The sequence below is a fragment of the Lonchura striata genome, chromosome 3 (genome assembly GCF_050655825.1).
Source record: "Lonchura striata isolate lonStrDom1 chromosome 3, ASM5065582v1, whole genome shotgun sequence".
Lineage (NCBI taxonomy): Eukaryota > Metazoa > Chordata > Aves > Passeriformes > Estrildidae > Lonchura > Lonchura striata.
In genome coordinates, this window is record NC_140705.1 from 94,070,454 (window position 1) to 94,093,897 (window position 23,444).

General features: G+C 39.2%; 1 protein-coding gene across 20 annotated transcripts in view; it reads left to right on the forward strand.

Annotated features, from left to right (window-relative positions):
- The window catches only part of NRXN1 (neurexin 1), a 676,327-nt gene that overhangs the window by 632,849 nt on the left and 20,034 nt on the right, over positions 1-23,444 (forward strand). The gene's annotated exons all lie outside the window — the stretch shown is intronic.

Sequence of the window (23,444 nt, forward strand, 5' to 3'; positions counted from 1 at the left end):
AGCATCTGATATTCTATAAACATCTGCCTGCCACCAGGATCCCACAAGCCTGCTGGCTTTGATTCCTGTCTTTGCACACCTTGCCCATGCAGAAGGCATCCTTTCCAAGGTCACCCAGCAGCTTTTGTGCTCAAAAAGGTGATGAGGGGTCATCCAGAACAACAAAGTGAAAAGTCTCTGAAAGGATTCTTACCTCAGCAGGTACTTTGAATCTTGCATGCAGCTGTGGGCTACAGCTATGGAAGTCACAGAGATTTATAATCTAGCCTTGTGGGGAAAGCTAATTGGCAGCTTCTCCTTCAAACAAGACCCTTTTGTGCAGTGAGTATCTGTGTACATGTTTCCATGGTCAGGTGGAGTTGTAAAAATATTTGATACATGATCTCCCATTTTTCCTGCTGTGACTCAGCTGTGGAGGATAGCTTATGCATTTGAGAATGATCACAGATAGCTTTCAGCCCTGATACAAAGAGAAATTATTGTATTGAACTGATTTCAGACAGTCTTCTTTGGACAGATGTGCTACTCCCAACTTCTCAAGTGAAACCATTCTCAAGAACACCTAAGCATAGTGAACTCTGATTAGTGGATTGGAGGTGATGCACAAAAGCATTAATTGTAGAATATTATAATGTTTATATGAGCTGGTGATTGGGAAACCAGTCTTGAAAAAGATCCTATAGCCCCTTAAAAAAAAAAAAAAATCTAAGAAGACTAGGGCATTTTAATTTAGAGAAAGAGAAACCTCTTCAGACACTTTACAGTTTATTCTTGTGGTATTCTACAACATGGAGAAGGATATCAAAATACCATTGCCAAAGACTGAGGGTAATACATGGATGCATAGCAAGAGGATTCAGGCTGCAGAAGGCAACAGGGAAGTTTTATTTCCTTTTTGTTTTACATTTATGAAAAATTCAATTCCAGCAAGACCCGAATAGAGAGTAGATGCAGGCAGGCATTGACTGCATGCACTACAGCATACATCCCTTGACATATATTGTCCATCTTTGTATCACAATGAACTTTGCCAATATGAAGTATTAAACAGAGAAGCAGTTTGTGGCAATCTGTAAAGTCTCACAGTAATGTGTTTATCCCCAGGAAGGGCTGTAGTGATGCTGAAGAAGGCTGTTAAAATCTTTTCTGTTTTCCCAAAGCCATAACAAGAGAGAACGTAAGCAGGTGTGAGTTGGGCTGGTCTGGGGAGGAATAAAAGCAGCCTGGAGAACTGGTAAGTAGCTGAATCTGCAGTTGGTTGATGGCAAAGTTCACCAGAGAACACAAAGGCAAGGCAGGGTGGAATTGTTTCAGCTGATGCTCGTGGTACATCTAGAATTTACCTGTCAGGTGCTGTTGTGCTGCTGGAAGCAATCAGGTGGCAACAATGCCTGATGGGATATTTCACAAAATGGAAGTTTCCCACCTGTGAACAAATGGGCAGCAGAAGAGGAGAGTTTGCTATCACAGCTGAGCATGGAAAAGTATGAGGAATATCAAGCTCAAAACCAAGCAACTGAGATCCAAATTTTCCAATAGCAAGAGATCCATTCAACCAGATAAGTGAAAAAATAGCTTTCATTCAGAGTGGGTTCTTTTATCCGTAGATGCTTTTTCAGCCAGTCTTTGGACATGCATGAGAAAGCCTTTTCTGTGTGTGGCTCTTGAGTTGCATCAGTTAACTTAAGGCATTGGGGGAGGGTTAGGCTTTGGCAAACTTTAAACAAATAGATATTTTGCTCACCCAATGTAGCCATTAGGAGAGAGATGTTTATACAAAGTGTGAAAATTATGTGGTAGAACCTGAAGTGTGCAACTAAACTGCTGGAGATCCTAATTTCATAAACTTTTTCTGTCCAAAGTAACATTGCAAAGAAAATGATGCCTGGTAGACCACAACATGTATAGCTTAGCAAGGTTATCAAATTTTTGATATGAGACTTTGTGGAAACAGAAAACAGGTTGGAATGGTTGCAAAATCTCCCTTATATTCTGTGATTAAAGAGTACTTTTCAAGTGTTACCTGAAAAGGGAAGGAGAAAATTGGATGAGAATGAGGTCGGGGCCAGGTTTTCTTCAGACCATTACCTGCAAACAGATTTTGGTCAGAACAGTGTCTGGAAACTGCACATCTGTGAGAGTCCCCGGGGGAGGTCACATTTTAAGATGTGCATTGATAACATGGTTGGGCACAATGTCATAAAAAAAAGCAGCTGAGGAGCAGAAAGAGGAGTGGTCTTTGCACATGTTCTGACATCTGCCACCATGCTAAACCAGCAGCAGGATTCGAGTTTAAGCAGGAGGGAAGTGCTGGTGCAGGCTGGAGGGCTATGCACTATCAATGTGGTGCCACACACCAAAATCCTGTGCTGAGGAGAAAAGAAATCTTGTTCCACCTCCATCTTGGGGAACTTTGAGGTGAGAATTTGCTCACCTAAATCAGTGGTTGCATTTTTTATTATCTGTTTGCTTTTGGGGAGAGATAGAGTCTGATTTGGTACATATATTGGCTAGCAAACAAATTTAGCCTTGCTATTTCTAAACCAGAAAGAAGTTACTTTATTCAATCTCTCCATATGTAGAAAAAGTCTCCACCCATCACTAGCATGGGAGAAATGTCAGAGCCTTTTCCAGCAAAATTTCAATTCAGTGAAGCAACATCTCTGACTGAAGGCAGGAAAGCCTGGAAGAAGTCAGGAAGACACAAATTTTACAGAAAACTCATAGTTGTTCATTCACCCACACAGGAACTTACTCATAGTTATCTAAGAGAACATAAGACTGAAAAATAATTTCTCAGTCATAAAGTCCAGTCTGTTCCCAAAGTTCTCCAGTGTTAGATGGACCTTTCTAGCAATGAAAATGTATTAGACAGCTTCAGGCAGGAAAAAATGCCAAGCACTGCAAATTTGGACCTTTAAATTAGCTGTTTAGAAATGCTGAACAGTGAACACATTTTTCTGTTTTATTTTGCTGTCATTTCACTAGGCATTGTTTTAATGTAGAAAGACCCAAACAAATTACAAATCCAAAACATAAGCATAAACATTGTTATATTACTATAATGAGAATTGCATTACTAGTTCCTGACTGAGCCTAAAGTGGATTATTGTTATTGGACATTCTTCAGATGTTTCTTTCCTGACACCAGCAGTTTTCAGGTCGCTGATCCTTCTTCAGCACTGGTGGTTTTCAAAAGTCATCACCATTTTGTGGTTATTATAATAACAAGAATACAACATTTTGGTGGGGGCGGGGTGGGGGGGGGGGTGTTGTGTTCATGGTACATTCCAATTCTACGTATCTGTGTTTCAAAATGTTTACAAAGATTGTTTGACCCTGGCAATGTCTCATGGCCTTTGGGCTGGCCTTTCACAGGAAGACATCCATTAGCTGAGAAATATTTCTGTGTATGAACCAAAGTAGCCTGTTAGCAGCAGCACATTTATTTAAGAAGACATCTCAGGAATAGTGGCACAACTGGCCAAATAATCTGGATCCAGAGGCTTCTCTCCTAATGATCTGAATTTCTGCAGAAGTGTCTGTTAAGGACATAGAGGGTGGTAGATACACTGGTCTTCATACCAGGAAAATTCCCTCTGGCAGCAGTGGGGGCAGTGGCCTATAAGACCTAAATACTCTGTTAGTGCAATTACACTAGAGGAATTCATCCCTGCTTATGAAAACTTGTGCTTAAACCCAGCTGACATAATGGGAGGGGATTAAAAGTGGGAGGTGAATTCAAAGAGCCATTAGGGAAAGAATTTTCTTGTAAAGCAATTCTGTCTTTTGCTGTTTGCTTTTGGGATTATTTTAATTATCTTTAAGAAAGTGGAACCTGTAATGAAAACAAAAAATTAGATGCTGCCATTAGAGGGAAATTGCACTCATGACAGAGAACAGGCTTGGTTCACAATGCTGAAGCCACTTTTGTCCTTTAAGGAGTTGGTTAGATTGGTTCTTGCATTTGTGAGCACCTGTGCACTTTATTCCTTCATCTCATTTCTCTCTTATATGTCCTTGTGCTTTTGAGCAGCAAAAGTGGTGTAGGTCAGGTACAGGAATTCCTATTTGAAATCCATAAACTCTTCAATGCCCAGTACAGTTTAGCTTCCAACACAGATGGCTGTAGATGTTGGCTTCTAAGGCATCACTGGACTGCTGTAGGAGGGGTAAAGAACTCAAAAAACCACAACAAAATGAAAGTTCTTGTTTTACCTAAATGTATCTATGCTTTGGCTCTCCACAGTATAAATTATGGCATGAAATATTGTTGCAAGACATAGTTTTGTAGCTTATTTGCTTAACTTCTGTAGTATTCTAATGAAAATCCAATTGGATTTTGACAGGTTAGGGCTGTAGTATTAAAGGCAAAGTGGCAGATTTGTAGATAGTGATTCCTTGAAGAGTGATTATAGAGACAGTTGCTTATATAATTACTGCATTATATGTATGTTACCAATGTTACATGACATTAAAATCAGTCATTAATCCTTTTTTATCATCCCCAGTAGCTATAAACTCTGGGAAATAGAAAAGTAGAGCAGCCACCATGAGAAACAGAATGAGTCCTCAAAGGATGTTCTGATTGCTTAAGAAAATGTGGTGCCATGTCTGATAAGGTTCTGTTCATGTACTTCAGAGATTCTGTCATTCCACTTTGCAGATAATTTTCTTATCTAGAGCAATTAGGGCTATTTGTTGCTTGCATGGTTCTGTGCTTTAATGCTGAGCAGCTGCTGCTGTCACTAAAGTAGTGTTTTTCTCTTGGGTATTCCCAGTACCTGCCCCAGCTCTCAGCTGTGCACTGAAGCATCGCAACTCCTGCTTCTCCAGGCTAAAGTGGCTCTCTCACCACATCAGGCAGAGCAGGAGGGGCTAAAAGGAAGGCTCTTGGAGGTCATGGGTGTCTGCCTGTGGAAAAAGAAGCAGGGAGTTGTAACTTAGTTTTATTTTGCAAAGCATAGAGATGCATAAGAGGGAGGGGAGTTGATCTAAGTGCTTGGACTTGGAACAGAAGAAAAGAGTTCCCTGAATCTCTAGAGCTTCTAAATGTGTATAGTTCTTTGCAAGTGAAAGTGGGAAGGTTAAAACCACTGTATATGCAGGTCATGGCATCTCCAGAACTAGACCTTTCTTGATGTGGGAAAAGCAGTGCAAACTCTGAGGGTCTGAAGCTGAATATGACTATTTATCAGTCTTAGAACTGACATTTTAATGTGGTTTGGAGTCATACAGTTGCAACCTACATTAAAGAAGCTGTGAAATGGTGATTGTATCTCTCTAAGCATTATGAATTGCAGGGATTGAATAGAATCTCCCCCAAACACACACATGCTCACTCTGCCCATTTTCTAGTTCACTGTGTACAAGACAAGAATTAAATATTTAGTAATTTCCTTGTCTGCAGGTAAGATGATGTGTTCTTTTAAAGAATTCTCATTTAATTAGTGGTTCATGTGCTAGAAAATAAAAGGGCACCCGTGGGTTCAAAGTTTTATCTGCAAGGCTAAGCCTTTTCTGTGCAGGCAAACACTGTCATTTGGTCAGTCTATTGTTTGAACCAAGCAAATTTCAGCCACTGTTAATTAGTCCTTTTTTTTTTTTTTTTTTTTTTTTTAACAATAATTTCTCTGGCGTTTGCTCTGTGCTTAGCCTGGTAAAGTAAACATTAAATCTCAATTAAGATTGCTATACTCAGCAAGAGGAAATTCTCAGTTGTATTCAGTTTCACTGCTTTTGGGAAAGCAAAGCTGCTGTTCTGAGCAAGATGGATGCATTCTATACCTACAGACACTGGACAATGGCCTTTTAGGGGCTCTTGAACATGGTGAAATATGCTGGAACAGATGTGCTTGTGAATAACATATTGTAGTGAATTAAAGGCAGGCCTGCTCGGGTTGGGTGTGTTGTGCAATGTCAAGGCGTGTCCTTAGCATGGGGAACATGTTTTCTGGGAAGTGCACCCTGAGGAAGGGTGGAGAGCCAGCCCCAGCCTCCTGCAGTGTGGATGCAGTAACAGCTGGTACCTTTCTGTGTTCACATAAACCCCACTGAGAGGGAGAATCCTCATGTTTCATGTAATTCATGTATCATGCTGGAATTCACTCTTTAAAAAACACAATTATGGTACAACAGTGGAAAGGTAAGGGTTCTTTACAGTTGAAACTTTCAACATCCATAAAAACTGTGAATTGTAGTGACCCCTCTCTTGCTAACAAAGGGTTGCAGCACTGGCAGTGCCTTCTCCCCTCATCATGGTGTCCAAGTCCTGCCTCTTGTTCACCATCTGCAACTGGGACATCCAGTTAGACCAAAATACATGGGAGTAGTGGGTGATTTCTTGGTGCTTCACTTGAAACACCCACAGTGAGTGTGGTTTTGTCAGGGGTCGGACTGTCAGTAGTGGTGGGGTGGGACAGTGGCTCTGTGTGACTCTGCCTTTCTCCGGGGCTGGTGCAAAACACTGTGCTGTGTTTCCCTGGAGAATTCATGCCTCTCTGAGTAGTGCTGAGAAAGTGTTTGTCATTGCTTTAATTTGCCAGGAAAGAGGGCTGCCTTGCCATTTGCATTATGGAGAAGAGCCCTGCCCGATTTATATGCAGGCAGCCAAGCCCAGGGAATTTTCAGCATCCCATGAATCACACTAGGGGATGCCTGGCCCAAAACAGCATCTCTGCATTTCATACTGAAGCTTGACCAGAAGTATGTGATGTGTGTCAGCCAAAGAGTAATTAAATTTGTTCTCATATAAAAGACAAATAGACGGAAAGATACAGGCTTGTTCACCTGGATCTCTGAATATTTTTGGAGCACAGCTTTTGCTGTGGAACCTTGAAGAAGTAAAAAATTATATAATTTTGTCTGTTTGAGGAGCTGAATTATTCAATTGAAATGAAAATATTTTATCATCGCATTTCAGAGAATAAGTGTGATTTCTAGGCAACTCTGCCTAATAAGAACCCTGCGGTATGAAATCTAGTCTATGACTGCTAAATAGTTCTCCATCTTAAAGCTGTGCTGGGCTATGTGTATTTTTAGGCATCCTAGCAATAAATATTTTATAAAGTGCTGCAGACAGTCAAGGGAGGAAATGTTCTGTTGCAGAAGAATCCAATTTCAGGTTTCCCATAAAATGATGTGGTTTATAGGGTTTGATATCAGATACAAAAACAAGGATGTTATATAAAATGTATCAGATGTTATCACTGAAGAAAGCCCGCAGTGTTGTGAATAATTTGTGATCCTTCAAAGAAAACTAGAAGGACTCTAAGCAGGCCATGTAGTGATAACTATCAATCTACATGTGTTCCTATATTGATGAAAAAAGGTATTCCTTACTTTTATTAACAACAAGGTCAGATTGGTAGTAAAAGAAGATAAACAATCTTTATTGATACTTACACTACATGTTTAATGGAGAATAAATATTGCAAATGCTCACTACGACTGCATGTGTTGTGGAGAGAAGCCTGCCATCTCCAAGCCAGTATTTGAGGATTACAATCTCCTGATGGAGGCTTTGCTCCAGCATTTCCAGAACTCCAGCTTTGCAGCATCGTGTGGCGCTGGCACTTGCTGTCTGTGCATTCTCCTTGTACACAAAAACTGAAAACCGCCTAACGCTCAGTCTGCTCCTGTTAAGTTGGTGCAGGGGAGAACAGCCTTCCTTAAGTGCAAATTGGCACATACAGCTGAGATTTAGCTATTAGCATTGTGTTCTAATGGCACATTTAGCTCTCAGAGCAGAATGAGTGTAAACACTCTGCTGGCGTCTGCTGCGCCCTGTTGAGCTGTTGGAGCAGCCTCTCATGCAGCAGGACATGGCAGTAGGGGCAGTGGACTCACTGGTGGTGTTGTTCTTCCTGCCCACTGGCAAGTGGGAGCTGCTGGCTGGGCCCCTGTCCTGCTGTAGGAAGCAAAATGCTCACTCTTCCCTGATTTCCCATTGCCAGCCATCCCTTTCTTCATGGTGGGTTGGTACCTGCTTTTTCCTTGAGGTGCTGTCCATGTAAAGCCACCTTGGTGTTGCTCAACCAAAACTAGGCCATAGGTGGAGAAGATTTTAGGAGAAAGAAGCCATTTGTTTTCTGTCCTGCTGTTTTAACTGGAAGCTGTTGCATAAAGCTACAAGTGCAGAGCTATGCACAGCTAGGTGGTAATTTCTCCTGAAGGAAATCCATAATCAGAAAAGGATTTAAGATTGCAGGGAAGGTTTTCATTTCCTTTGCTTTTCCAGTGCTAAACCCCATATGAATTAGGAAAGTAGCAGCCATCTAATGGAAAACATGCATTTCCCATTGCCATCACAGAAAACAGAGATTTCCTGAGTTCTGTGGTTTAAAATGCTAGGATTGGGGGGCATTTGGAGATTTTGTGCACTTGCAAGCAAATGGTAGGAAAGAAGAGGACATCACAGCAGGTTTTTGCTTATGTCTACGGCATTACAGCTACCTGGCATTGTGACTAATAAAGAAAATGGGAGACAAGTTTCAAGACTGCAAAAGAAGAAAGAATCACTTGGTGTCAGGGTGTCCCCCCATATTACAGGGTGAGAGCTAGCGATGAGTTTTCTAGACATGTTTTCCCCAGCCAGTAAAACCTCTGGGACTGTAGATGTTTGTCACCCACCAAGAGAACTTTATTTTTAAATGTTAACCTCATCTTCTCCTCATCTCTTTGTAATGTGGAGAATGGGGTAGGGAAATTAAAGAACCGCTCTCATACATGTCTGCCGATTATTGAAATTAGTTGCCACTTGTTTTATTGTCTGGAGTTCTGAAAAAGAAAAAAAAAAGAAAAAGGAAAAAAAAAAGAAAAAACAAACAAACAAAAAAAAAAACTAGGGGTTAACAGGACAGTCTATATGCTCTGAAAACAGAGCAAGTACTGCCAGACTGAGCATTAGCATGTGTCAAGTGTGTTTTAGAAAAAGCATTTGCTCTATTACCTTTGAAAATACTACAGGGGCTGACTATGCTGCACATATTGATGGATGAGGTTAAGTATGACTTTCTAGTGTTGAAAAGGGCTGGTGAATTTTATTTCCATTTAAAAAAAAAAAGAAAATCTAAAGATAAATTATTGCTTTGCTCAAAAGCCACTCAGACATAGAGTTTTTTTCCTAGGATTTTCAGCCTTCCAAATATCTGAGTGTAATTTGCTTAAGTAGATATTCCAGACCTACTTTAGTTCAGCGGTTGCTAAGAAAGGCTGTAAAGAACAAAGAGGGAGGCTGCAACGTTTTCAGTGTGCTGAAGCAAAATATTGAGACATGCTGAAATATGTGTATGCTAAGTCGATAGGCTGCAGATACAGGGAAGGAAATCTGAAGGAGCTGCCTCACCATATATCTGATGGAATTTAGTCAGAGGCTGTCACTTTGGTAAGCAGAACACAGCCAGCTCCCCTGTGGCCTTATTTTATGTAGGGCGCTCAGTTTGGAGCATGATGGATCTTTCATTACCAAGGACTTCAGTGTGAAATTAAGCATCAGGCCCTCATAGGACCCATCCTCTTCTGGCTGCTGAAGCAGTTTTAAAGTATAAGATCAATTAATAAAGTTAATTGGGGATTAAAGTACAGTAGGTTGAAGAAAGTACTTGTAGCTGGCTGAGTATATTACTTGAGCACCCCAAAGAGTTTGGTCTGCAGAGGTAGTTTTTCCATTGTCTGTGACTTTTATGTTCATAGATTGCTGTGCAAAACTGATCTAGCTTCAAACCTCAACCCTTTCAATGTATGGTTTTGATTTCAGGCCTGAAGCTGCCCATTAATATCACCAGAGTTGCACAATTGCATTTATTTTTAATGAATGTATCCAGGAAAATTTAGTTTAGCTGAGCAGTGAAGTATTATTAAATGGACTAAATACAAGCAAGGATGATTCAGATATTTCTGCTTTATCTGCTGCTTGGGATTTTGAGAATACTGGAACACTGCATTTTCACACCCTTTGTTTATGCTGAATCATTATAAAATTTTGCCTCAATCTAGGTTTTCCTTCCTTTGCTTCCAAATGTTAACCTGATCTTAAATAACCTCTATTCAAAGAAGACCCCATTTGAATAACATATTATGCACAATAATTCAGGACTGTATTTCATAATATTATAATATATTTCAAAATTTTCACACAATTCATAGGCTATATTTATATGACTTTGCCTTCTCAAAAAGAGAAGTTGGAATATCTAACTGAATGCACAGATATAAAGGGGTTTTCTGAGCATGATTAAATATTAATAACAAAACTGTTCTTCCATTCCTAGTTGGAGGTACATCACTGTAAGTAATTTACAAATCTTATTAGGATACAATGAGAACCAGGCAGTTTATACTCTGGTTAAGAACATGCATGAGCTGAGCAGTAGGTTTGAGAGCTAAGCTAACGTGCCACTGAAGCTCCTTCCTACAAACAATTGCTATAGCAACATTGTCATAATGTCTGAGATCTGCCTCCCTTGGGTTTGCACATGAAGTTTTCTTTATGGTGAAACAAAATACCTTCTCAAGTTGAAAATACACTCTAATGGTGAGGCTATTGATGGCTTTTGCCTTTATTTTTTTTTTTTTCGAGTAATTAAATTTAAAATGTTGAGAAGTATAATGGAACATTAGGGGAAATGGTTTGCCGTCATAGTCACCATTCATCATGAAATTCAGCATTCTGTGGCTCCTTCCATACAATTACTCTCTACGAACTGGTGTTATCAGGTGAAGAAATTCACTGTGGGCAGTCTCACTTTAACTTGTAGACTTTTTCCTTTTCTTTTCCTGAGTGCTTAGATGCTACACTTATGTTCTGTAAAAATCAATCAAAATAAGGTTCCAGAGTTATTATTTCTTTCATTTCAAATTACTGCACATTGTGATACACATTGTTGTTCTGCATATTAGGAAATCTTTGATTTACAGCACCAAAACCAGAGTTGTGTACACACCAGCATCTGTCAGGGACCCTAGTAACACAGCTTGCACTTATGCAATGTTTCTTGGCCAGATTCTGGATCACAATTCCTGCTTTGTGGTGTTGGATAAAACTAGCAAAGATGTCCTGAATGGCAAAGACTGCACAGCAGAGTAGCCAAGAAGTACTTGCCTGTTTGGTGTCATAGTGAAAAATGTTCACATGCATCTAAAGACTACTTTTTGATAACTGATCTAGGAGGAGAGGGGTGGAACACTGCTTTGCAGGCAACTCCTGTGCCCTTCTCCTTTCCAAGCAGCTCAAAAGCTGTTCCTCTGAGTTGAAGCTTATTACAGATAATAAAGTTCATGATACATGGACAACATTAAGTGAAGAGTGTTACTCCATTATCATCATGATGATCAGAGAGCAACAGATGAAATAACTTCAGCCAGGCTCTCGGACTGGTGTAGTGAAGTCTGAGCAATGACTGCAAAAGGGAAAGCACTGAGGGCAACAGAGGACTTCGATCATCCAAGCAGGCTAATTAGAAATCTTTCAGCAGGGACACAAAGGCGAGCAGAGGTTACAAAAAATAGATTTTGCAGACATATTAGGGAGAAGAGATAGGTCCCATGCTCCAAAGGACAGACCTCAAGAGAACAGCAGGGGAGGAAGAGGTTGAGTCCCTTGCGTGAGACCATAGAATACTAAAGACAGGAGAAATCAATAACAGGCAATGTGTGAAGGTAGTTTTATAGCTTTGTTCAGATCTAAGGAATCTGGGGAATCTAAGATATCTGGGGAGTCTAGTAATTGCATGTTGTTGTAAAGATGTTTAAAAAAAGGGGGAAAAAGGAAAAAAAACCACCTTTGGGTACTAAGGTGCTGTGCTGCAATGCTGAAAGGAGACAGTTTTGAAGTTTCCTTAGACTCATAAAAGCTTGAGACTTGAATGTCACCCTTTGACTACTGTCCAACAGGAGGAACCCAGGGCATGCTGACGATGACAAACTGCCTGGGTGCCTCATGGTGCAGCAGTGGGGGAAGAACTGCAATAGTCTGATTGAATTCAGATTTTCTCACGTTTGCCTGCATCGTTTTGGTCTCAGTTTGCTCTCCTGACAGCAGTACATGGCTATCAGAGGCGAGAGAGCTAAACCCGAGGAGCTGCAGGGTGGTGGAGTCTGCTCTGCAGTCAGACACAGCGAGATGCTGGTGTGAGTGTAGCAGCTGGTTTCCGTGAAGGGACTGACACATCCCACTGCTGCCATTACACCAAGCCCATGCAGCTCCACCTCCCCCTGTGCATGCACAGAGCAAATCCATGGCCTGGCTAGAGGGTCCTGCCCTGCCCTCCAAAGCTATGCACAAAACATTTGGTCTTTTTCCAGCAAAATTTATGCACCTGAGAGTTACACTAGTTTTAATTAACTTCATTTATATCACAGTAACATTCCCATATAGACAAGAGTGACAGACTCAGGGAGTTTAATTATAGCCTTTCCTGACATAGCATGCCTATTTAGGGAGTCAGCTGAATGTTTTAGTTGCACCAGCAAGAACTTCTAGGCACCCATGAGAGTTTTGAGTCTTATGAAATTCTTTTTACTTTTAAAGAGGAATCTTACACTATCGTGTGTTTGCACTCCAGTCAAATGAAATTTCCCTGCTTTGGTATTTGTATTTTCCTTGCTATATTTCAACAGCTCTAAGGTGTTTTGAAAAGCGATTTTAACAGATAACTGATAGGTTCCCACCAGGAAATGGAAAGACCTTGTGAAAATGCAGCGCCATACTGAATAACTGGGGTGTGCATAGATGGTTAATTTCTCATTTTAAATGAGAATCCTATTTTAAATTCTCTGCCATATTCTTCCTAGCTATTGCTCATAATCTAATAATGAAGGTCAAAAATCCAGACTTTATGTGACTTAATAATTTTAATTTATATTTTTTTGGATTACCTCATGGCAATCCTGCCTTTGCAGTATGACTCAGAAGTGTGCCATTCTGCAGTAAGAACAGTGATTAGTATGTAGCCTTAGGCATACTCAAGTTTAAGATAATTCCCCATAGGTTTGGGCTCTCAGTTTTAAACAATATCACAAGAAATTGTGGACCAGATGCACAACCGAAGTGTGAACATTTTGTTTCTCTGTAACTGTGTGGTTTTACACCAGCTGACATTCAAATATGTTATTATTAATCTGTACCAGCATTTTATTTAAGATGGCATCAGATTGTGCAGACATAAGCCATGTGAATTAAGGCTTCGTGTCAGACTTGAGTTCTGGCATCCCCCCGTTTCTGGGTGTTCATTCCCTTTCACACTTGAAATTTTCCAAATCAAATGTTTTGTATCATGGTTTTCTGAGTTCCTTTCAAAACAAACATCAGAAACCTGTTCCACTATGCACCACGGAACTGACAACCTGAAATGGACTGCTGGAGCCCGTGGATTCATCTGGCAGATCTCTGCTTTACACTTGTGTCTTTTAAATGATGGATCCCAATGGGACAGACATCTGCTGAAAAATTGAAGTCCTTGCTAGAGTGATTAGCAGATTATGATTGACAGTGAAAGGAAAGCTGATATCTTGGTGCCAATTCCAATGGCTACAAGTCTGTAATTTTTCCAGTCTGTAATAATTCCAATGATTGGTTCAGCATACTTTATCCTTATCCCAAACTTCCCCATGCCCACAGTTCTCCATGGCTCTCCATGTGCCACTTTGCTGATTTACTGTAGCTCTTTTTCCTCTCATCCTCTCTTACCTTTGTAGTGGTCTGTGTCCCCCCAGACTTACAGCAGGAGCACAGTGTTTCATTTCTCTTCCCAAATCCTCCAACATCTTACCTCAGTTTCTGGCCCTTCACACTTTCACACTTTCCTGGCCCTTCATCTCAGTATCCCATCTTGTCATTGTTCTGAGACTGATTTTTCGTTCCTTCCAGCTCAAGTCTAGCCTATTCCTTCCTCACCACCCAAATGCCATCAGCAGCAATATGGACAACTGAAGAGAAACTGTCTTCCAGGCCTCAGTTCCTCTTTGTTATTGGAAAACACTACCTATCCTTTAAAGCAAGACGATATTTTTAGGTCTCAAACACAAATACTTCCTGTGTGAGACACAGTTTTTCTTAACCTGCATAGATTTTCATAGATGTGATGAAAAAGGGAGCTTCCTGGTCAACAATGTGGTTATAAATAACATCTGCTTGTAAATAATATCACAGCAATCACCTGGAGCATCTCCCAGCTGTGCAGAGCTTCTGCTTTCCTGGAGCATGTCTCTCACCTGAATTTTGACTGCTCTTATGAAATAAAATCATCATTAACAAACCCAAACACCTCTGTGACAAATGTATACTTTCAGAAATTGTGTAATTAATAGTATCTCTGAAACAGTGGCTTTAATGAAACTTATTTTAATTGAAAGGCAATTAGGCATTGTCTTTTTCCAGATTATGTGTAGCTAACTCTTAGTATTACCAGGCTGTACCTACAAAGCGTAGCTCCTCTGTAGAACATTTCTCTGCAGAACTAGTAGGTTATTTCCTCAGTATGTTCCCCAGTCCTGCCATTGTTATTTGAGTTTTTTAATTAAAACTTTAAGATAAGGAAATGTGGGACTTTTTTAGTAGTAGAATTGAGTGCATTACATTTGAAAAGGCTGTGCTTCAAAGACAGACTTGTGGAGAAAACAGCTTCAGTTTTGCTTTCCCTGCTCTGGGGAACCTGTGAAAACCAGTGACAATGGGGATAAAATGTGATAAAGGGTCTAATATCTGGGGAGCAACAATGTGCCCTCTTGGACCCTGAAAAAGTTTAAATTTATTGTAAAACTTAAGGAAGGAAAGTGTTGACAGTGGGACTGGTGCTCATTTTCCTTCAGGAGAGGAAAACTGGACTTGAGAGAGGGATAGTAGCAGATTCTTGCCTGATCAGACTGACTCAAAATAATTTGCCTTGAGCCAAAGATATGCTCAAATGAACTTGAAGAACATGGTTCTTCAGTGTTAAATAGAAGATTCCATATTTCCTCTGTTGTCTCACTTGTCTCTGGAGCAAGATGAGATGACTGGCTTACTTAAATGGCTAAAAAGCAGTCTAGTAGTTCAAGCAGTTTCCTACAAGATAAGAAAGCTTTTTCCACCCTGAAAACATGCTGAGTGAGAACAGAGACTCCATGTGAGTTTCAGGAGGTATTCCTTCTGAAGGGTTTTCCTTGCCTTCCATTCTTTTGAGACACGTAAAAAAATTTCCATGGATATCAGTTGACCAAGATGCTCTTGTGTGACACAATTTAATAGTCAGGGAGACTCCCAGTAAGTAAAACTTTCAGTACTGTAATTGTAAAAAAAATATGAAAGTGTGGTTCATAGTTAGTACCTTTCTAACTTTGCAGTATTTTCATAACTTAGTGAATCACAGAATCACAAAATACCAGGTTGAAAGGGACTTCAAGGATGAACCAGCCCAGCCAAGTTTTAAAAGTGTCCAATGTTGATTTCAGTCGTCTCTCTAACTTAAAAAATTTTGCTAAGAATAGTCTTAAAACTTTTGATTAAATTGCAAAAATACCCAAAGCTCCACAATAACAAAAAAGGCTACACTAGCAGCTCAATGGTCAATTAAAAGCAGCCCCACTTCCCTGACAAAAACTTAAATTGTCAATTTTGAAGGCTTTAATAATACTATGCCTGAGTTTTCTGAGATAAATACAAATGCAGCAAGAATCATATTCCAAAAATTCAACAATCTCTGTACATGTCATTGGTAATACAGGGATATAAATTAAAAGATTTGCTATCACTGTTGTAATGTTGCTATTTAATAAGCACATTCTCTCTCTGAGTTAATATGAAACTGTCTCCTCTGTGTTTTGTGAGTTCAGAATTAATGGAGACCAAAATGTTTACTTCAGCAAAAGGGATGGCTAAAAATAAAATGACACCAGAAAATAAAAGCATAATGCCCAGAAACATTTCCCTCGTACTTAGAGGCAAAATAATTTTCTCGCCTAGGAGAAAATAATAGGATTGCATTTCATCAACCCTATTCTATTCCATATATTTTAGGCTCAGTGCAAATATAAAAACAAAACAAAAATCAAAGCGAGTTTTTGTTGTTCTTGCTGTGGAATGAGCGATGGTGTTTATGGGAGAGGAATATGGATGTTCTGTAAAGGATCTTGGAAAGAAAGAACAAGAGACTTTTAAAGAATTCACAGATTATCTGTCTCTTTCTTTCAACCTGTTTTCATTACCTGGGGGAAATAAGGGTGAAACAGGTAAGTTGAAAAGTAGCACAACTTCCTCTGATCAGTATGATCCATGGCAGAACTATTTGTAATTGCAGAATGAAAATTAGCCAACAAAATTATTTCTGGATCCAGAAATGTTACACCACTGTGAATCTAAAAGTTAGATGAGAAAGGAGTGAGGTAGTGACTCACTTGTTCTACATCCAAGCAGCCATGGCAGCTTTCACAAATGGCGCAGTATAAATAATAGGCATTATGTAATTAGGTGTCCATGGTTTTGGTAACTAGCATGTTGCATAGCAGTGTCTGCTTTCAGGAGATAAAGAGCAATTTTGTGCCACATCTCTTCAACTGTTTTTGTTTTTGTTTTTTTCTCCAGCATGAGAGAAAACTAGCTTTGGGCTAGTTGTGCCTGCATATCCATGCGGATTGCTCCAGGCTCTGGGTCAGACCAAGCTCAGGGGTCAGCCCAGTTCCCAAGGGCCCTGAGAGCAGGAGTGAGCTCCTGTTTCCATCAGCCCCACTGCAGAAGGGAGGGAGAGGGCAGGATGGAGCAAAGGGAGCAGTGAACATGGTAGAGAGCTTATACCTCGCTCATTCCCAGCCAGCCATCCCAAATATTTCCAGAAGGAAGGTCAGAAGCAGTTGTGTCTTTTTACTGTACCTATAGTTCTGAATCAGTCAGAAGCAAGACAGTGCCATACTGTTTTTTCTTTTTTTTTTTTTTGGAAAGTAATTCAAACCCTAGTCTGTTCATCTGGCACTGCAAAACAAATTTAGGTCTTAATCAATGCAAAGATATCCAAGATGCTGACATGACTTCTTGTGCTAGGGGTTTATGATATAAGTTGGCCTTGATGGGAAGGGTGTGGAAGATGGACAATTCACTCTTGATTGCAGCCAGCATTGCTTTGAAGCATTAGACCAATATTCATGGTAAACATCTGTTGTTCCTTGATGCAAATATTAAATTACCTCAAAAAATAACCCTTCTCCCATTCTTGGTAGTCTGTCGCTGTGTGGCTGCTTCTTGCTCTGCTTTCAAAAAGCCACAACTAGTGCAGGATTAATTTTCAAGAAGGGAAGCTCAAAGTAGCCCCCACTGTTAAACAGTGAGTATTCTATTAAATATCTCTTTGTAAAGCCTTTAAATATGGAAAAGTGGCCAGTGAAAATGTACTAATGGAGATGTGTGCATTTTCATTTGTTACCAAGCTGGGAGAGAAACACAGAAGAAAAGCAGTGGGATAATTTTCTAGGCATCAAATCCAAATAGTTTCAAAAGGGGTCAAGAAATGTGATATTTTAAAATAAAATTAATATAGAAATTGCTTTTGGTCTACATCTGTGAAACTAACTTAATCCATATGTTGCAGAAGGTAAGAAACATGACCTGATAGGAAAATGTTTGGATTTTTTTCTTATTTTTTAATTAGTAATACTTTAATTTTTAAAGATTAGTGCAGAGTGCTGCCTGGCTATCTGTCCAGGTTTGCTAGCATGTGGATTTTTCAGTTCTGCTTCTGCATCTTTACAGACAAGCTGAGCAACTCTAAGACTTTGACCCAAGTAATTAACTTCAAATTCCGAGCTTAAAGGCACACAGTTTTGTTGACATTATTTTACTATAAATCTGTTTCTCAAATATGCTCCTGCTATTTACAGCAATTTTGCCCATGACAATTTAGATGTTTGGGTGGAGAAGGGTGGCTGGAGAAAAAGACAAAAGTTTTTATGCATAGAATGAATACCATGGATTTTAAGGTTATTGTGTGAAAAGATAAACTGTCTGTATGTGGAGAGGTGGAGGCTAGAATTGAGGTGACTGTTTTTCTGTGTGGAGCAGGTATGTTCCCATCACTGCTGGGATTTGAGGACAGAGACTGAAGGTGTCCTGCAGGGCATCTGAGGCATCGTCTTGAGCTTTTCACCTACACCTCTGAGATTGATTTCTGCAACACTCATTTCACTGACTGAAAGGCCTTGTATTTGGTTGCTATATCCTCGAGGTTTCTTTTTTTTTTTTTTCCTGTGAGAAGAACTTATTAATCAAGGCTTTTGCTTTCTCTCAGCATCAAACACTGACAATTCAAGAAATAACATGGTAGTATTAATTAGATCAGAGCCAGTTTTGAGAAAGTGTTTCGATTTTCAGTTACTGTATTTTCACATTACGGGGTAATAACATGTCAGCAGTTAGCGAAAGATTTAATAAATATTGTGCATGTGCTTGAAATATTAGCATTTTAATACCCATGTCCAGAAATAACGTTTTTCAGTAGCACAGTGCTGAGAAAGTACTTTTTGGATGTGGGTGGACGAGCAGTAATTGATGCACATGTACTTGTTTGACCTATAGGAGGTTAAATACAGCGTTAGAGGCAGTTGTCTAAACAGCAAATCATCTCGAGCTGATATTACTGTTACATCACTATTGCCTCTTTCCCAGCAAACTGCCTCATGCAGTGGCAGGTTATTAACACCAGATGAGGAGTACACCTGATTAATGTGACATATTCAAGTTTCTTTCCACAACTGTCTCAATAACCAGTCACAAAGACCTGCTTCATACACCGAGAATTAAATTCAAATTATGCAGTCTTGGCTAGAAAATTGTGCAGTTAATCCCATCCTGAAATATGAAATCTGAGTTTTTCCACATGAAGTCTTTTGTGATGTTTCATACCCTGTTGGTTTCTGCCAGCACTCCCATTGATTTAGGTTACTTTATTCCTCCATTTAAAGGGGAAAAAGTGGGGAAAAGGAATATATGCAAGGGATGGTTTTTGGGAAAGTCCCTCTCTGCCTCAGAAACTAATATATCCAGTACAAGAGTACAAAATGACTACTCTATGCTCTTAATATCAACTCCCTTGTACCCTGGCCACCCTCCCCTTTTGCCACCTTGTCTCCTTTGCTCCCATGACCTCACCAATAATTTTTCACTACCTTTGTTAGTTCCCCTCCCAATACAACCATGCTCCATCTTCCCATGCCTTGACCATGCCCTCGACCCTAGCCATGGGTGCTGCCTGCCTCTCTCAGTGCCGCCCTGCCTGTCCTCATCTCCACGCTCTCCAGACATTTCCAAACACGTGGAGTTTCCTCGGAGAGGCTTTGCAGCCTCGGCAGTGCTCGCCAGGCACCATCTGTTCCCAGCATCTCCTTGGCCAGCCACAGGCTCCTGCCTGGCTTTCCTGTGCCTGCTTTCTTTCTGACCTTCCTTCCTGCTCTATGGGAGCATAATTTTGGGAAATGTGCCTGTGTAACTGCCAGCACCACTCAGTAGCATCCTCACCTGACCCTACTCATCCTCTGCTCCCTCTCCCACTCATTTGTTGTTCAAAATCAAACTCAAAGCTCCCCAGAGTTTTGTCATTGCCTTCTAGCTGCCTTTAGCACCAGGCACGATAGCCTGCTATCATTCGGCACCAGAGCTGTACAAATAAATAAGAGTAATTCTGAGTTACGCAATTGAAGTTCTCGTCTAAAATAATTTAAAGAGTAGTCATAAGGGGTTGTGCTGGTTATAATTCATATAATAATTTAGGACTGCTACTTTTTAGCTATTGTGTAATTTGGATTTGCTTGCAGTTCTCATTGGATAAAGTATATTCTTGAACAAGAAAGGAATAAACTATATTCAGAGTAGCTGTAGGGTGCTATGATTTAAAGGAGAGCTGGTGCCATACTACAGCAGAAAATATGCAGGATCCATTATATTCTTAATGAATGCACAGCTCAGATTGGTGATTTAATTTTTAGGTCATATTTCTCTCATACCCTCAGGTATAGTAGACTTCATACATAAAAATCAGAGTAAGTTGGTGTGTATTTAATCACGGTCATGCAAAAAAATGAATAATAATAAAAAATTACTTTCCTGTATTGTTTATTCATTTGCAATTATTTCTTTTAATGACATAGCATTCAAAGAACACTACTAGAAGGGCACAACCATATTTTCTGGTACTAGTTTTGAACCAGGGATAGTAACCTTTGAGGCAGCTTGATATTTATCCATAGCTACAGACTGTCACTGCATTTAAGCCATGACTACAGCATCATTTTTTCATCTGGCCAGGAGCTTTCTTGAAATAGTCACCATTTCCTTCCTCAGGCAAGGTGGCAGATTGGTGATATTTTAAACTGTCTCTTGGCTGAGATACAAATCCCAATTTCTTTAATTTTGCAAGTAGACGTAGCTGATGTAAGCAAGACCAATTCCTGCAGAGGCCACACCGCTGAATAGTTGTCAGAACCAACATTCTGCAATGACTTCTAGTTTTACTAAATATGGGATATATATGGCTCCATTTTTTTATTGTCATGTTAATTTTTTTGATATGTGTACAGATGTCCAAATTTTTGAGAATCCACATTTTACAGTGGACTGCATTTCAAATTGTACAGTCATAGCTCCAAACTGAATCTGAAAATTCTCTGAAAATACACAAATAAAAGAAGTAACAATTAAGAAATTCTGCCTGATCTTTTACACTGTACACCTGCTATTTTAATCTTGTTTTAAATTTCTTACAACTGGAGTATCACCTCTTAAATGAATTTGAACAACTCACCCAAGACACATTCTAATCCAATCATGCATGATGATGATACCAGTTGGATGTTATCCTATTAGGCACTCACTGAAATAAGGGATTTTCCACTGACTTTTAAATCCTTGATTAATGAGAATGTTTGAAGCAGTGTCCTGTAAATTAGCCATAGTGCTAGCAACAATGGCAATTCACTTAGGAGAACTGATTTGTTTTAAATCTTCCCATCCAAATTAAAAAGCATTAGGAAAAGATAATGTCAAGTAAGTAAAACACATTACTCTATCTTGCATTATTGATCTGCACTCCATGGCTGTCTGACACCCTCAGGTCTAAATCCTGCTCTCTCTTCAGGTAAATTTACATCAGTCTGAGCACTTCTGGAGAAAGAACTCCAGAAAATAACTGGACCACAGCATTTAATTTATGTGTTCGCTATATTCTCTAGTGTTTTAACTAGTTCTGAATCCTTTTTTGAATTCTGTCTGGCAGACCAATAGCTTTCATTTGTACTTTGGTCACTGCTATCTCACCTGCCTTTCACAGCTCCTTTGCCCTTTTCTCTGAAAATAGGTCTTAGTAGCAGCAAGGGGCTATTTGGATTTGGAGAAAGGGGTAAATAGAGGCAGGTTGTGACATGTCTTTTAATTGGTACTTAAACTCAAATTCTTCTTTAGATATTTTTCTGAAGAAAAACACTTTTCACATCATCTTATCACTTTGCTTCTTATTCAACTACTTATATTTGATTATTGCTTGTAAGAAAATTAATTTTATACCAAGTATTGACTTTGAAACACACATTACTTCCTTTAATATGCCGAGATATTAATGAGGTCTTTCTCAACATTCTATATTCACATTTATTTAAAGTATTATTCATTTCTGTACCCATAATATGCATGCGTTTTTATCATTCAAGAACAGTTTCTTCTTGTAGAAGTATGAATACTCTTTCTATAGATTGGAATTAGTGTCACTTTATGAAGACAGTTTTGCCACCCTCTTTTAAGTAGCTGAGCAAAGTATCTCTTGGACATGAAAATACTTAAAGTTCATTATTTTTGGTGATTTTGAATTACCAGAATTTTGAATGTACCACAAATTGTACAAAGAAGTACCCTAATCAAAATTCCAGTTAGACCAGTAGGTCTGAGTCCACTTCTTGCTGTGACTGTTGAGTATGCATGTGGTCCTCTCTGTTTAATGGTATTTGTGTAGAGCTCCTCAGTGATCATTGATAAATATTCAGAATTCTGGCTACAGGTCATAAAAGTATTGTATTTTCCAGGGCAAAAGATAAAATTTGACACTGCTGCTTCACTTAGCAAATTGAAACTCTTCAGAAGATACATGATACTTTATGTACTTATCATTATGTTTTTATACCTAATGATTGTGGGGTTTACAATACAGATATTTTCTTATGGGCAGGCTTTGTTGGCTACTTGGTTATTTTTTCTTTATATTTTAAAAAAAAAAGGTAATTTTCCTCAAAGAGGGCAACCTACTGGTTTTCAAGCTTAAATGGTTCTCATCTGGGGTAAAGAAATGGACATTGAAAATTCAAGAGGATGTTTGCAGCTGGCTTTTGTTACAACTTTGGTTTTCTACATGGTAGAAGTGGAGGATAGCTAGAAAGCTTTTTTTGGGATATTTTTTAAATTTTGCAAATCTGCCAACTAATTTTGGCAGTATTTCACATTTACAGTTATTTCCTCTAGCTACAAATTTTCTCAGCTATAAGGGAAGATAATTTTTGTGATTATGGCATCCAAACATAGCTGTTGTCTATAGCCTTTTTGATTAGCTTCAGCAAGTTGTTTCATTTTGTTATGCCTCAGTTTTTTACCTCTAAAATATATTATGGTTATTATTATGGGCTTTTCTTTGTTATGCCTCACATATTAATGAATGTATTCCTGTATCACTTTCCTACTTCAGAGAAGTGCTGAAAGCTTATATTCATTAATATTCTTGAAGCATGACAAAACAAAGCCTATTACTGTAATATGCTTCACTTTAAAACTCTGGTTAGAATAATAATGATAAACAACATTGGTTAGCCTTTGGCCCTGCTGCACAGCTATAAATTTTTTATATCTTCAGATTTAAACTGATGAAGGAAAACTTCCATGCATTTCATGTCCCTCCTCTATACCCATGGATAAAGGATAAAGGAAGAAGGTTTCACATTCACTGAAATGGGTTGTTGGCATATTTATCATACAGGATGCCAAGAATGGCTTTTTGCCTGCTTTTGTCCTTAGCCTCTTGTTTGAATATGATGTAGTATTTTATTCTCTCCATGTATTTCCTTCGGTGAGGTGAACAGAAGTTTGAAATACACAGTTATGATATGCCTTGGCCAAAGGAAAAGTGTCTTCCTAACCTCTTTAGTAATTTCTTGAGAAATGACCAGGTGCATGACAGGTTATATTTCCCTTGTATTATTTACCTGAATTACTGTAGACATTCTTATTACATTTCTAAATGACTGTTCTCAGAGGTGGCTTGAAAAGATATTAATTTTTTTGTGTTGACTGATTGTTTGCCTCAGTGTTTCATTGAATATCTCCTTGTTCTTGCACTGTAAGAAACAGTAGGTAGGAATTCCCCAGTTTTTTTTTGAACTTTTATGGTGTGTTTTACTATACATCCCCTGGTTTGTCTCCTTTGTCTTGATTTATATAATTTCTTTATACA